At 43.8% G+C, this 12,911-nt stretch overlaps 1 long non-coding RNA gene across 1 annotated transcript in view; it reads right to left on the reverse strand.

Annotated features, from left to right (window-relative positions):
- Positions 1 to 5,948: 5,948 nt before the first annotated feature.
- LOC144588346 (uncharacterized) overlaps positions 5,949 to 12,911 on the reverse strand; it is a 497,164-nt gene continuing 490,201 nt past the window's right edge. The window contains exon 2 of the long non-coding RNA XR_013543860.1: positions 5,949 to 6,452. This is a non-coding gene — a long non-coding RNA (uncharacterized LOC144588346). The remainder of the gene's footprint in view (positions 6,453 to 12,911) is intronic.

Here is a 12,911-nt window from a genome sequence, read left to right on the forward strand (position 1 = left end):
CCCCCAGAACATGTGATAAATATTGCCTAGTATAGAATCATAGAATAGTGAAGTAGGGAGGGACCTATAAGACCATCATGTCCAACCCCCTGCTTGATGCAGGAATGCATATAAAAGGATATCTGCCAGGTGGTTGTCTACGTTTCTCTTGAATTCCTCCAGTGTTGGAGCACTCACCACCTCCACTGTTGTAGAATCTGGTCGGCTATGGTGAGATCAGGCTATCCTGGCAGTTATTATGAGACAAGGTGGTTGTCCAGCAAACTACACTTCTGCTTCCTGGATCAGTATTTTGAAAACAAAGTAGTCCAAAAAAATACAAAAATTGGCCACCGTCACTGGGTTAATTCTTATCTTCAGTTATGAGATCATGGAAAATTACTGGGGATGTAACTTTGCTAGCGTGGACAGGCAAGGAGAAGCTGTTTCTTGAGCACACGAAGAATTGTGCATGTGGCAACCTTTGGGATTTTTCCCTTTCACCTTCTTCATGCTCTATCTGTTACAGTTCCCTTTTGCTAGAAGACTTCATGTTGGTGTACTATGCCCATGCAATTGCATTAGATTAAAAAGACAGCACATGGAGAACGAAGCCCTTGAGGCATTTGGATGAACCTGTTGAAGGGGTCATTTGATTTGACAGAGAAATGGAGCACATCTCCAGAGCCTCAAGTCCCACCAGCTGCAAGCTAATGAAACCCTGTTTATGACTGAAGCAGCGAGAAAAGTGCCCGACAGCACTTACCACTTTTGTCTGGGGAAGCTGGAAGTGGGACCATTACTCTAACAGATTATGCATATGAACACAAGATGCCTCCAAATTATTTATGTGCCAAAAGAACAGTCTGGAGAAGGTAGACATTGGAACCTGCCTCTGACAATAAGTGGGTATGAAAAGCACATATTTGTACTCTGCAAGTGAGCTTCATTTTATGTGAAGCTTTTTTCTGAACAATATCTGTCTTTAAAAGATTGAATCTTATTCCTGCGGACAGGTTCAAAGTCTTGCTAGATATTCCAGAAAAGGAGAGGGACATTATGGATTTGTGCACTCCATCCTCACAAGGAATAAACATATGTCTCCCCCTCACCCCCTCCAAACACTTTAATCTGTCCAAGCAAGGGTAAAAAATGCATCATATTAACCATCCATGGGGTGTGGAGGGTTGAAAATTGAAGAAATATATATCTGTAAAAAACTGTCATGGAATGGCACTTACCCACAAAGTGTGTGGATCAGCACTGAACAACACAGTACTGGCATCCATGTGAGCAGATCCTGTACTGGAGCAAATATTGGAGGACAGCAGAACAAAAATAACACAACCACCTAGTTATGGTGTCAAAATAATCCAGAAAGCAAGTGTTTTATCCAGCGCTGACTTGGTTGACACTGGTTTCAGCTCTGCATTATGTGGACGCAGTACCAGTATCGTAAGCGCAAAGAAAGTTAACGTTTTTGAAGAGGTAGCTGTGTTAGTCTGTGCTAGTATATCAGGCTGAAACAAAATAAAAAGTTTGAAAGCAGAAATTCTGTTTTTGCTCTGTGCCAAATTTGGGGATGTTTGGGCAAAAGGAGGGTGGGTGATCACACACTGGGGTGTGAGAGAGAAAGGCCCCCTGGAAGATCTTAAAAAACAGATTGAGTTGGGTGTCATCAGCACACTGGGGATATCAGACCACAAAATTCTGGACTGCCTCGTTCAGGTTTTCATGTATATATAAAATAGTATGAGGAATAATGGAATCCTGAGACATTCACACAGACTTATGATCAAGGTGTTGAACAGGAGTCTCCCATCATCATTACCATTCAGAAAGTGACACCATACAAGAGCAAATGCCAGAAGCTGACTCCTTTTGTCATCAGTTAACCACTTCTCACCCAAACACAAAGCAATTGTCAGGGCTGTTTTTCAACAAGCATGAATGGTAGTGAGCAGAAGAGGGTGTCCTGTAAATCATCTGGACTGCTGCCATTGGTTTTTGTCAACATTCAGGCTGTCCTTTCCTATGTAAAGCTTGGCATCCTTTTTCCTGCTGGCATCACAGACATTATATTTTGCAGCCATATTAGGCCATTTCCTGGCATTTTGAATTTTGGGTAGAGAAGCACCATATCCCACATTCATAAATTGGAGGTTTTTAAAAGAACTGAATACATTTAACATGGCCCCAGAACAAAGATTCAGTTTCCCTCTCAGGAAGCATTTCTCTGTAAACAATGACAGTGATTGGTGGTTGAATATCAATTGATAACGTCGATGATAAACAGACCCAGGTTTTATTAGTGCAACGATTAATTGCCTCACCCCATGGAGGAACGAGACTTCTGTCAGTCTCTCGAGAGGCTGAAAAGAGCGGGAAGATTACCTCAGGTATAAAAGGGGGAGTCCTCCTGGCTAACCATCTCTTCTTTCTCAGGCACCCGCCCGCCCACCCTATTTCTTGTGTGAGTTTTACTGGTCGCCTTTTGGGTCCGGATAGGAATTTTTGACCTTCATCCCAATTGGCTCTGGGATGGGGGATTTTTCACCTATCCCACACTAGTAAGGGTTGTTGGCAATTGTAGGGTGAAATTTTGGTCACACTGGCGGGTAGTGCGGAAAAACAGGTATTTCTCAGTGAGTCCCAATTTTAACATCATGTAAGCTAACAGCGCATCGGACTTCCCAGGGCTGCAAATCGTGTGATTCAGCTCCTGGGCGGGAAAGATGTGCTGGGCCACTTCCGGACCAACAGTCATCGATTGAAGATGGCTCGCGGTCTGGGGGTGTTTCAGTAGCGGCCTGCCGGGTTTCTGCTGTCATTAAGACCGCGAGAACCTGGGGCCAGGGGACTCGCCCATATGATGACGGATTAATCTGTTTCCACACTACTGCAGACCCCCCCCCCTTTGCTAACTGATTGGCAAATATCTCTTCGGAATGATTAATAAAGTGTGGCCCATGATTTAATCCATACTTATTTTGTCTCGCCTCTTTATTCCGGGGTTGGGGGTCAAGGGGCTCTTGCCAGATATGAAATGCTACACTATCAACAACCTGTGCCCAGACAGCACCCTCTTTATTTTATCTTTAAGGTGCTACAATGCTTTTGTCTTCTTTGATTTTTCTTCTTTGTTTGTTTTGGATTGATGGGAAAGGTAAAGAAAAGCTCGATGTGAATGGGCTCTGAGTTGCAGCCTGCACTCTCCTCTGACACAAACATATCACAAAAAGAAGGAAAGATTAAGGAAGGGGTTCACATATCCCTCGGAGGACTAGTTCCTTCTTCTCTCATTATACATTTACCTCCAAAGAGATCTGAGCCTTCATGGCAGCCATTTTAAACCTCAAGCACAGTTGTTTCTCAGTCTCTCTATGCCTAAGTATGTAGGTCACTCTCAGGAAGATGAGCTGGGCTCCAAAACAATACAATGCATTTTTCACAACTGGAACAGATTCAATAGTTATCAGCTTGGCTTGTAAGGGTGTTGCTTTGTACCAGCAGTTCTCTAGCTAGGAAGAATTAGACTTGTCATTCAGCTCCCAGTTGAGACTGGCAGGCCAGGCACTTATGAAATATATCTCTTTACTTGTAAAATGAAATAAGTCATTGAGATATAATAAATATGGATCTTCATATTACCATTTCCACAGCACCACTCTCCAGAACAGGCCTGTAATTTGCATGTCATTTTGATGCATGTATCGCAGGAAGCTTCACTGCATACTTCAGACTTTCTGAATCTTTAAAAGAACTGTGTCATTTAAAACATTCACCCGATGGCTTGTGATTCATGCTGTCGAAAGCCTCAGGAGGGATAGATTACGCTACTCACAGATCAGCAGTGTCTAGTTAAAATTGATACAGGCTAATAAAGGCAGACATCTTCTTTACTGAGCCAAGACATTTTATTTTATTTTTATTTGGATCAGAGACTGCAGACTGGCCATTCATGGTCCAAAGCTGATGTCTGGAGCTACACTAGCACAGGTCCCTTAAGACTCTCTCTATATTTAAATCAATATACAGTGGGCTCATATCTTCATAATTATAATTATAGTCACAGAGAACTAGTTTCTGGTCCTGGATAGCAATTGGTAGACCTCCTGGATGAAAATCAGGCATCTGAAGATTGCTTTCTAAATTCTTTGTGCTTGTCGATTTAAACTGTCTTAACTTGATAAGAAACCAAAACTAGGAATTGTCAAGCCGCAGGAGATTATTGGCATTTTTATAACCTTGCACGTTGTCTGCGGTTTGTGTGGCTGACAAAGACCTTTTTGGGCTGGGGTGACTGTCAATCTATCCAGCACTAACCAATGGTTCCCTTCTGCCTTTGAATTCAAAGAGAATGATGTATCTCTGCAAACGCCCCTGTTGTGCTTCTAATCCCATTAACTCCCCACAATAAAGCAGCAGCCATCATAATTTTGCACATTTTGTATGACTTATTTTAAGGTGTAATCTGTACACTTTTTCTTAAATTGTGCAAAAATTGATCTTCTATTCAGAGCTCCAAAAATTAAAACAAAAAAAAAAAAAAAAAAAAACAACACCTTACCCTCCCTCTTGTGGCTCAAGAAGAACAGCCTTGTGATCCTTCACCTTTGAAGATCAGACAAGCAAGGGCTGATATCCCTCATAAATACAGATGCACATCCATATATGCCAGGCATGGTGAATGAGTGGCTCTCTAGATGTTGTTAGACCCTTGCTCTACTGGCTAAGGGGCTGATGGGACTTGTGGTCAACATCTGAAGGGCCACATGTTTCCCACACCAGACAGATGTTTCAAAAGTTACATGGAGCTTATTCAGTACAGCTCAGATGAGAAGTTTGATTCTAATACAAAACCACCTCTATGGATGTAGCCTATCAGAAACAGATTTGCCTGTCTCTTTATGTCACAAATGTGAAAAATAATCACTAGATTAGTACATTTCCCTGATTTAGACCATCTTGTCACAATGAGACACACTGAAAAGGAATTTTCAAGCCCCGCCAGAGTCCTCCTCTCCAGCACTAGAGTAGGAGAAAGGGGTTTTTTCACTGATAAAAAGGTAAAGGTAAAGTTTCCCCTTGACAATTTGTCCAGTCGTATCCAACTAGGGGGCGGTGCTCATCTCCGTTTCCAACCCATAGAGCTAGCGTTTTTGTCCAAAGACAATCTTCCGTGGTCACATGGCCAGCGCGACTAGTCACAGAACGCCGTTAAATGCCTGCATTAGTTGTGTAGACTGTCTCAGCAAAAAGCTGGTTTCTGTTTCCTTTGAGAAGCTGAACACCCACACATCCTGAAAACATGGGGGGACTGGGTGATTGTTCAAAAGCAAAGAAACTATTCAACAAATAGCTCCCTCTTCTTTAGCCTATGTAATAATGCAGCAGCTATGATTGTTTTGTGCAATTTGCATTAGTTAGGAAAAATCTGTTCTTGCCAATCCAAATGTTCCCACTAAGAAAATATGCCTCTTTGTTGCAGGTGAGGAGACAAATCTTGCAGTTCCCCGTTCTCACACATAAGAATAAGACAAGCTAGAACTCACTGGTACCTCCCTAGTTTATGTGAACAGAGCTCTCCTAAGTGTTGCAACAATTCACTCAACAAAAGCAAAGCATTTAGATACATTTTTCAGTCAAAGACAAAAAGTATAGAATCTGAGATTCAAAATTTGTGCATCTAGATACAGAATTGCTATGGTATTGCTATGCTTTACCCTTCCATCTTCTAGCTAAACCTTACTTTCAGAAACAAACAGATCACTGCTGACTTCAGTGCAATATTGTCTACCCACCTGTTGACTGGTAAACAGCTTCTTGGAAAGAAATCAAACCAATCTGAGTTCAGGATGTTTTGATCTCCCTATGCTTGTGACAAACCCAGACCTACTGGGATCTGCCACACGTTAACTAAGCTGCCACAAACCATTCCCTATAAGAAGTCACACAGACCAGGGATGGATTTTCAAACAATAAAAAGAATAAGGTTTATTTAAATACACACAGGGAAAAATAAAACTATCAGGTGAATAGGATAAAGTAACGTGGCTTATTCTCACTCATACATACACACAGTTTGGTTCACACAGAACCCTTAACTTGAAGCACAGACCCTGAACCTATCAGTTCTGGCTAACCAACAGACACCTGAACCTATCAGGTTGGTACTCTGACACACAGTAGTACCCTGTCTGACACACAGACTCCCACACCAGCTTCTTCTTCCCAGCTGCTGCTTCGTCACATCCCAGCGTCTCTTAGCATCTAAACTTCACCACACAGGCTTCACATATATATACAGTACAGCCCCTCCTCCTGATGTCCCGCCTTCCACTCCCCATAGGATGGAACTTTCCCTCCAAACCCATGACAGACAGGTAACATCAGTGCTGTATGTAACACCTCCCCTCTTTATAAGTTGTTTTGTAGGGGGAAAGCTAAGGTGCTTTTTCCCAAAAAACAACCTGGATAAAACGCACAACAACAGTTATACATACAATATCATACTTACTTATACTTACATTCTAAGTTAACCATATCAATTAGGCATTTAAACATTTACCATATACATTACATCAATTTACCTTTATTCATACAAACCAAGTTCAAAAAACAGGTACATTTAACCTTTTGTCATCAATATATATACATAGTCCATGTTCTTCCGCCGTCTTCAATCTTCAGGTCTTCTTGACAAGGCGTCAGCAACACAGTTCACTGACCCTCTGACCACCTTCACTTCAAAGTCATAGTCCTGTAGGTTTAAAGCCCACCTCATAAGTTTGCTATTGTGGGTTTTCATTGTCTTTAACCATTGCAGTGGTGAATGGTCAGTGCACAGAACAAAATATCTTCCCCAGATGTAAGGCTTGGCCTTCTGGATCGCGTAGACTATTGCCAAACACTCCTTCTCCACGGTTGCCAAATGTCTCTCACCTTTTTGAAGTTTCCTACTCAGGTAGGACACTGGATGCTGGTCACCATTCTCATCCTCCTGGCACAGAACTGCTCCTACCCCGCTGTTAGACGCATCGGTGTAGATGATGAACTCCCGGTCGAAGTCTGGAGCACGCAGCACAGGATAGTTGATTAACGCCTCCTTCAACCTCTGGAACGCCTCCTCACAGTCGCTGGTCCACGGGATGCGGTCATCAGCCTTCTTCCTCGTCAGATCGGTCAGCGGAGCCGCAATCTCGCTAAACCTCGGGATGAACTTTCTGTAGTAGCCCACCAACCCAAGAAATGATTTGACCTTTTTCTTGGTGTTGGGTCTGGGCCAATCACGAACAGCTTCTATTTTGGCCTCCAGGGGTTTTATCACTCCTCCCCCTACCATGTGACCCAAGTATTTTATTTCTGGGCTACCCAGCTGCAGTTTGCTCTCTCTGCAGGGCCCAGGCCACAGCACTTCCTCCCCTGGGTCAAAGTGCCTCTCCCTGCCTTCCTGGTCATCCCAAGCTTTCTTTCTGACCTTTTGAGCTTGCAGGGTCTCTGCTGCTAGCTCTAGGTTTCTCTTTAGGTCATGCCTTAAAGAGTCTATGCATGTCACAACGTCTTGTGGGTCATCCTGGGTGATCTGCTCCCAATTTTGTTTGATCAAATCAAGGGGCCCTTTCACCCTTCTCCCAAATAAAAGTTCAAATGGACTGAACCCGGTACTGGCTTGTGGCACTGATCGATAAGCAAACAAAAGGGATTGCAGCTTCTGGTCCCAATTGTTTGGATTCTCTGCCAAGTAAGCCCTAATCATGCGCATTAGAGTCCCATTGAACTTCTCAGTTAACCCATTACTTTCAGGATGATAAGCAGTGGTTTCCTTGTGCTTAATTCCACAGATTTGCCATAAGCGTTTCATGAGCTTTGATGTGAACGATGCGCCCAAATCTGTGATTATCTCTGAGGCAAATCCCATCCTGGACATATACCCCACCAAGGCATCTGCCACTGTGTTAGTTTCAATGTTAGTCAAGGGTATGGCTTCAGGGTACCTCGTGGCATGGTCCACAATGGTGAGAATGAACCTGTTCCCCCTCTTTGTGGCCTTGGGCAAAGGTCCCACAATATCCACCCCTATGCATTTGAACGGAGTGTCAATCACAGGCAAAGGGCACAACTTTGCTTTGGTCCTGTCGCGGCTATTCCCCTGCCTTTGACACACATCACATTGTTTACAGAACTCCCTGATCTGCTTCCCTATGTCAGGCCAGTAGAAATTCTGTGTGATTCTCTGCTGTGTTTTGTTCACCCCTAAGTGCGCAGCAAACACGTCAGAGTGCCCCCTTTGTAAGATCATGGGGCGATACTTTTCAGGTACCACCAGCTGACTTCTGATCCCATCTCCCCCTTTTGAGATATTCCTCAGGGTCTCTCTATATAAAATCCCCTTTTTCTCCAGAAATCTCACTGGGGTTTCAGGTGTTAGCTGGGCGTCAGTCACTTGTTCAAAACACTTTTGGAGAGTGGCGTCTGCCTTTTGCTCCTGTCCAAATCTGCTGTTTGTGGTTAAGGTTTCCACCACAGCTTCTGAACTCCCCTCTGCTTCCGTCTCTGGCTCATCATTACCCCCCTGAACTGTCCCCGTGGTGGCTTGTGAGCGTGTAATCACTAGCACCCGTTTCACATGTTCAGCCAGGTCATTTCCCACGAGCACGGCTGCTGGCAGAGTCGATGAAATCGCTAGCCGCCAAACTCCCCTCCAGCCTTGAAAGTTGACAGGTACCTCCGCGACTGGGAGTGAGATTATCTGCCCCTCAATCCCTGCTACCTTTATGCTCTCATTCGGGATTATATATTCCCTAGGAATAATATCTGGATGGCACAGGGTCACCTGAGAACAAGTGTCCCGCAGCCCCCGATACTGACGGCCAAGTATTCCTACGTCCACCCCTGCTGTCTCAAACAACTGAGAATCTGTTCTCACCAGCAGGCAGCGCCTGACTTCTACAAGAGGACCATTTTCCTCAGCCTGATCAGCAGATGTAGCTGTTCCAGATTGAGTCGCCATGGCAACAGGCTCCCTCAGTGACAATGAGCCTTGCTCTTTCTGGACACAGAACACAGCTTTTGGCTTGGTCCCACTCGAATCCTGAGGCACAATTCCTTTTAGCTGCTTTAATTTCTCACACTCTGAGATTAGATGGCCCTTTCCCTGACAGAAATAACATTTTCTGGTGTATTTTGAGTCTTTCTCATCTTGTTTTGGTTTTCCCTCCAAAATCTGAGGTCTTGGTTTCATGTCTGAGGGCTTCCCTTCACCATGGGCCCCTCCCCCTTGCTGGCTTTTCCCTGGTCCCTGAGAGTACTTAGGGTCCCATGTTTCCCTCATGTTTCCTTCAGAATAATTCAGGTTTTGTTGTGCCTTAACCTGTGTGCCTTCTTTTGGTTTCAGAATAGTTTGTGGCTTTATCTTTCTTTCACACTCATAAACCATATCCACTGCCACTTTGGATTGTAAATCTTTTCCCTCAGAAAACTCATCTATGCCGTATGCATCCTTAAAAACTTGCCTTAATAGAGTAAACCCAGACCTCTGTTTCTCTTTCAGTTGTTCAATATGTCTATTTTCCATTTGCTTAAATATATTGTCAATCTTTTTCATCTCTTCCATATACCTATCCCAGTCATCATCCCTCTTGGATTTTTCCTCACTATTTATTTTCATTTGGCAAGTGGTGCAGCTTTGACAAAATTCTTTTATTTCTTTTCACATTTTTGGCCAGTAGTACTTCTGGGATATTTTCTGCTTAGTCTTTGCCATCCCTAAATGTCCCGATAGGGTGTCTGTGTGACATTTTTCCATTACTTTCTTTCTATATTTAGAAGGAACTACAAGCAATTTTTCCTTCGTGGAGTTTATTAAGATCTCCCTACATAAAAGGCCTTCTTCTTCACAATAATATCTCTCACGGTTCTCAGGGGTTACTGGACAATTGCTAACCATCTTAAAGCACTGCTGCAAGGTTGGATCTAGTTGTTGATCCCATTTGCTAAACTCAATAGAGTCCTCCCCCTTTGAGTTCCCCATTTCTATTTCTAACTGCCTCATTTGAACTTCATGCTGTTGGGCTATGAGCATTTTCCTGAGTTCTGGGTTCTGCTCTCCCGTGCTGTCACCCTGCACTGAGCCAAATTCATCCTCAGAACCTTGGTCAACCTGGGGGTCTTTCACTTCACCCATTTCTGCCATTTGGCTTCGAGTCAAGGGCATACTCCCCCCAGAACAGGCTGCTTTAAAAAGTCAAGCCTCAAAATAAAACGACCACTTTTTTTTTTTTTGCCTCAGAACCAGCCCTCTAGAGCTTGCTGCTGTTCCTTCAGCACTAACTTGCAACTGTTGCAAGCCAGAGTCTACCCCCCTCTGCTAGGCCTCTCAGCAGGCAGGCTAGATCACTGTTACTATACAGTTTTGCCTCAGCTTTTTTCCCGCCAAAACAGGCTGCCTCAGAGCACTCTAATCTAGTCTCCCCAGTTGGCACGTTCTTCCACTAGCGCACCTCCCCGTGAGGTACACCTAGAAGATTACCTACGCGCCTCAGATTGTCCCTGACTAGACCCCCCTTGCTCTGGGCACACTTGCCAAGGCTTTGCTGGACCGCTGGACAACTGGACCAGTCGTATCCCACACGCTGGACACCAATCAATGTGACAAACCCAGACCTACTGGGATCTGCCACACGTTAACTAAGCTGCCACCAACCATTCCCTATAAGAAGTCACACAGACCAGGGATGGATTTTCAAACAATAAAAAGAATAAGGTTTATTTAAATACACACAGGGAAAAATAAAACTATCAGGTGAATAGGATAAAGTAACGTGGCTTATTCTCACTCATACATACACACAGTTTGGTTCACACAGAACCCTTAACTTGAAGCACAGACCCTGAACCTATCAGGTTGGTACTCTGACACACAGTAGTACCCTGTCTGACACACAGACTCCCACACCAGCTTCTTCTTCCCAGCTGCTGCTTCGTCACATCCCAGCGTCTCTTAGCATCTAAACTTCACCACACAGGCTTCACATATATATACAGTACAGCCCCTCCTCCTGATGTCCCGCCTTCCACTCCCCATAGGATGGAACTTTCCCTCCAAACCCATGACAGACAGGTAACATCAGTGCTGTATGTAACAATGCTCTCTACCCATTTTTTTTTACCTCAACTTCACCAAATACTATAGTCAGAGCCAAGTTACATTAGCTTAAGAAAACACACACCACTATTTAAATCAGGTTTAGCATGTTTTAAACTGATGTAAAAGAGGAGGTGTATATACGATACACATGCAAGCATGGATTAATTTGACAGGGAATTGTGGTTTTTTGAGTGGCAATAAGCTTTTTTATTCTTTCATCAGAGGGCCGTTTATTTCAATTCAGATGTGTGATTGATTCATTCAAATCGATTCCCCACATGAGAATGCTCTGTTGGTGTTAATTTTCAAGGAGCCCTCCTGCTGGCTGACTTTCACAGCCACTTTCTCCTAGCTGGTAAGCCATTCGAGGAAAGCAAGCGCCAGCATATGTAAATATTGGTGTAATTAAAGATTGCCATCAACACCTTCCTGACCAGCACGTTCCCTTCCCAATTTTTCCCTCAGACCTCTCCATTATTTTTTTTTACTCCCTCAGGTGTCTGGTATAGTGAAAGTTCAGACATTTCCTAAAAGAGAATGAAAGAGCAGCCTTGACTACGTTCCCTACCATCTCCAGTTTCAAAGGAGATACAGTGGTGCCCCGTATAGCGAGGTTAATCCGTTCTGGATTAACCCTCGCTATACGGAATCATCACTAAACGGGTAGGGGAAAGGTATTGGAACGCATTAAACTTCGTTACTTACCCGTTCAGCGAGGATTCCAGGTGCCGGCAGCCATTTTCGCGCCTTCGCTAAGCGAGGGCAGGGCGCGAAAACGGCTGCCGGCAGCCATTTCCGGGCTTCCGGCGGCCATTTTGGAACCGCCGATCAGCTGTTCTGCGGCTCCAAAATGGCCGCCGCAATACCCGATCTTCGCAATGCGGGTTTTCCCCATTGCGAAGATCGGGTATGTTTCCGTATAGCGATCCCGAAAAAGGGATCGCTATACAGAAACATCGCTATACGGTGCACTCGTTAAGCGAGGCACCACTGTAAAGGGAAATACCTAAAAACAAAACTCTCCCGCTCAAACAGAGTGGGGTGTGTGTGAAACTGGCAAGGCTTGTGTTTGGGGTGGGGGGTGGGGAACACACACACATGCACAATAAGTGGCAAATGAAATACTGGAGGGGAGGGGAGGGGAGGAAAGAAGAGAAGTCCGTTTCCCTGTCCGTGTGTTGCCGGCAAGGAAATACCTTTTTTTCTGTGTGACATTCTGTTATTTCACTATATCAGGTGCAAGAAATAATTTAAAAAAAGGAGAGAAAGAGGACACATATACTGACACAAAAACCACATGACTACCATGCAACTTTAAACTGAATTCAAAAGCACCAATCCAGGACCTGACTTCTTTCATTAATGTAACTCTGCTCTCAGTCACCTCAGCCAACCATAAAAGTCTTTCTAGTGATGCTTTAGTTAGTGAATGGATTTACTATATTATGCTGGCTAGAAAGAAAGAAAGAAAGAAAGAAAGAAAGAAAGAAAGAAAGAAAGAAAGAAAGAAAGAAAGAAAGAAAGAAAGAAAGAAAGAAAGAAAGAAAGAAAGAAAGAAAGAAAGAAAGAAAAAGGTAGATGGTCACATTTTTTTCCCTATAAAAATAGGAAAAAAGTGGCAACAATAAAATGTTCTTGTCTTTTATATCAAGATGCGGTGGTGGTTACAAAAAACATGGAGAAATTCACAAATATTCTTTGTCAATTGAGAAACATTACACATGCCAGTGAGATAAGTTCAGTTCTAATGGAGCACTTCCATTCTTGATCTCTCTGAGGTGAT

Source organism: Pogona vitticeps, chromosome 3, assembly GCF_051106095.1.
Source record: "Pogona vitticeps strain Pit_001003342236 chromosome 3, PviZW2.1, whole genome shotgun sequence".
NCBI lineage: Eukaryota > Metazoa > Chordata > Lepidosauria > Squamata > Agamidae > Pogona > Pogona vitticeps.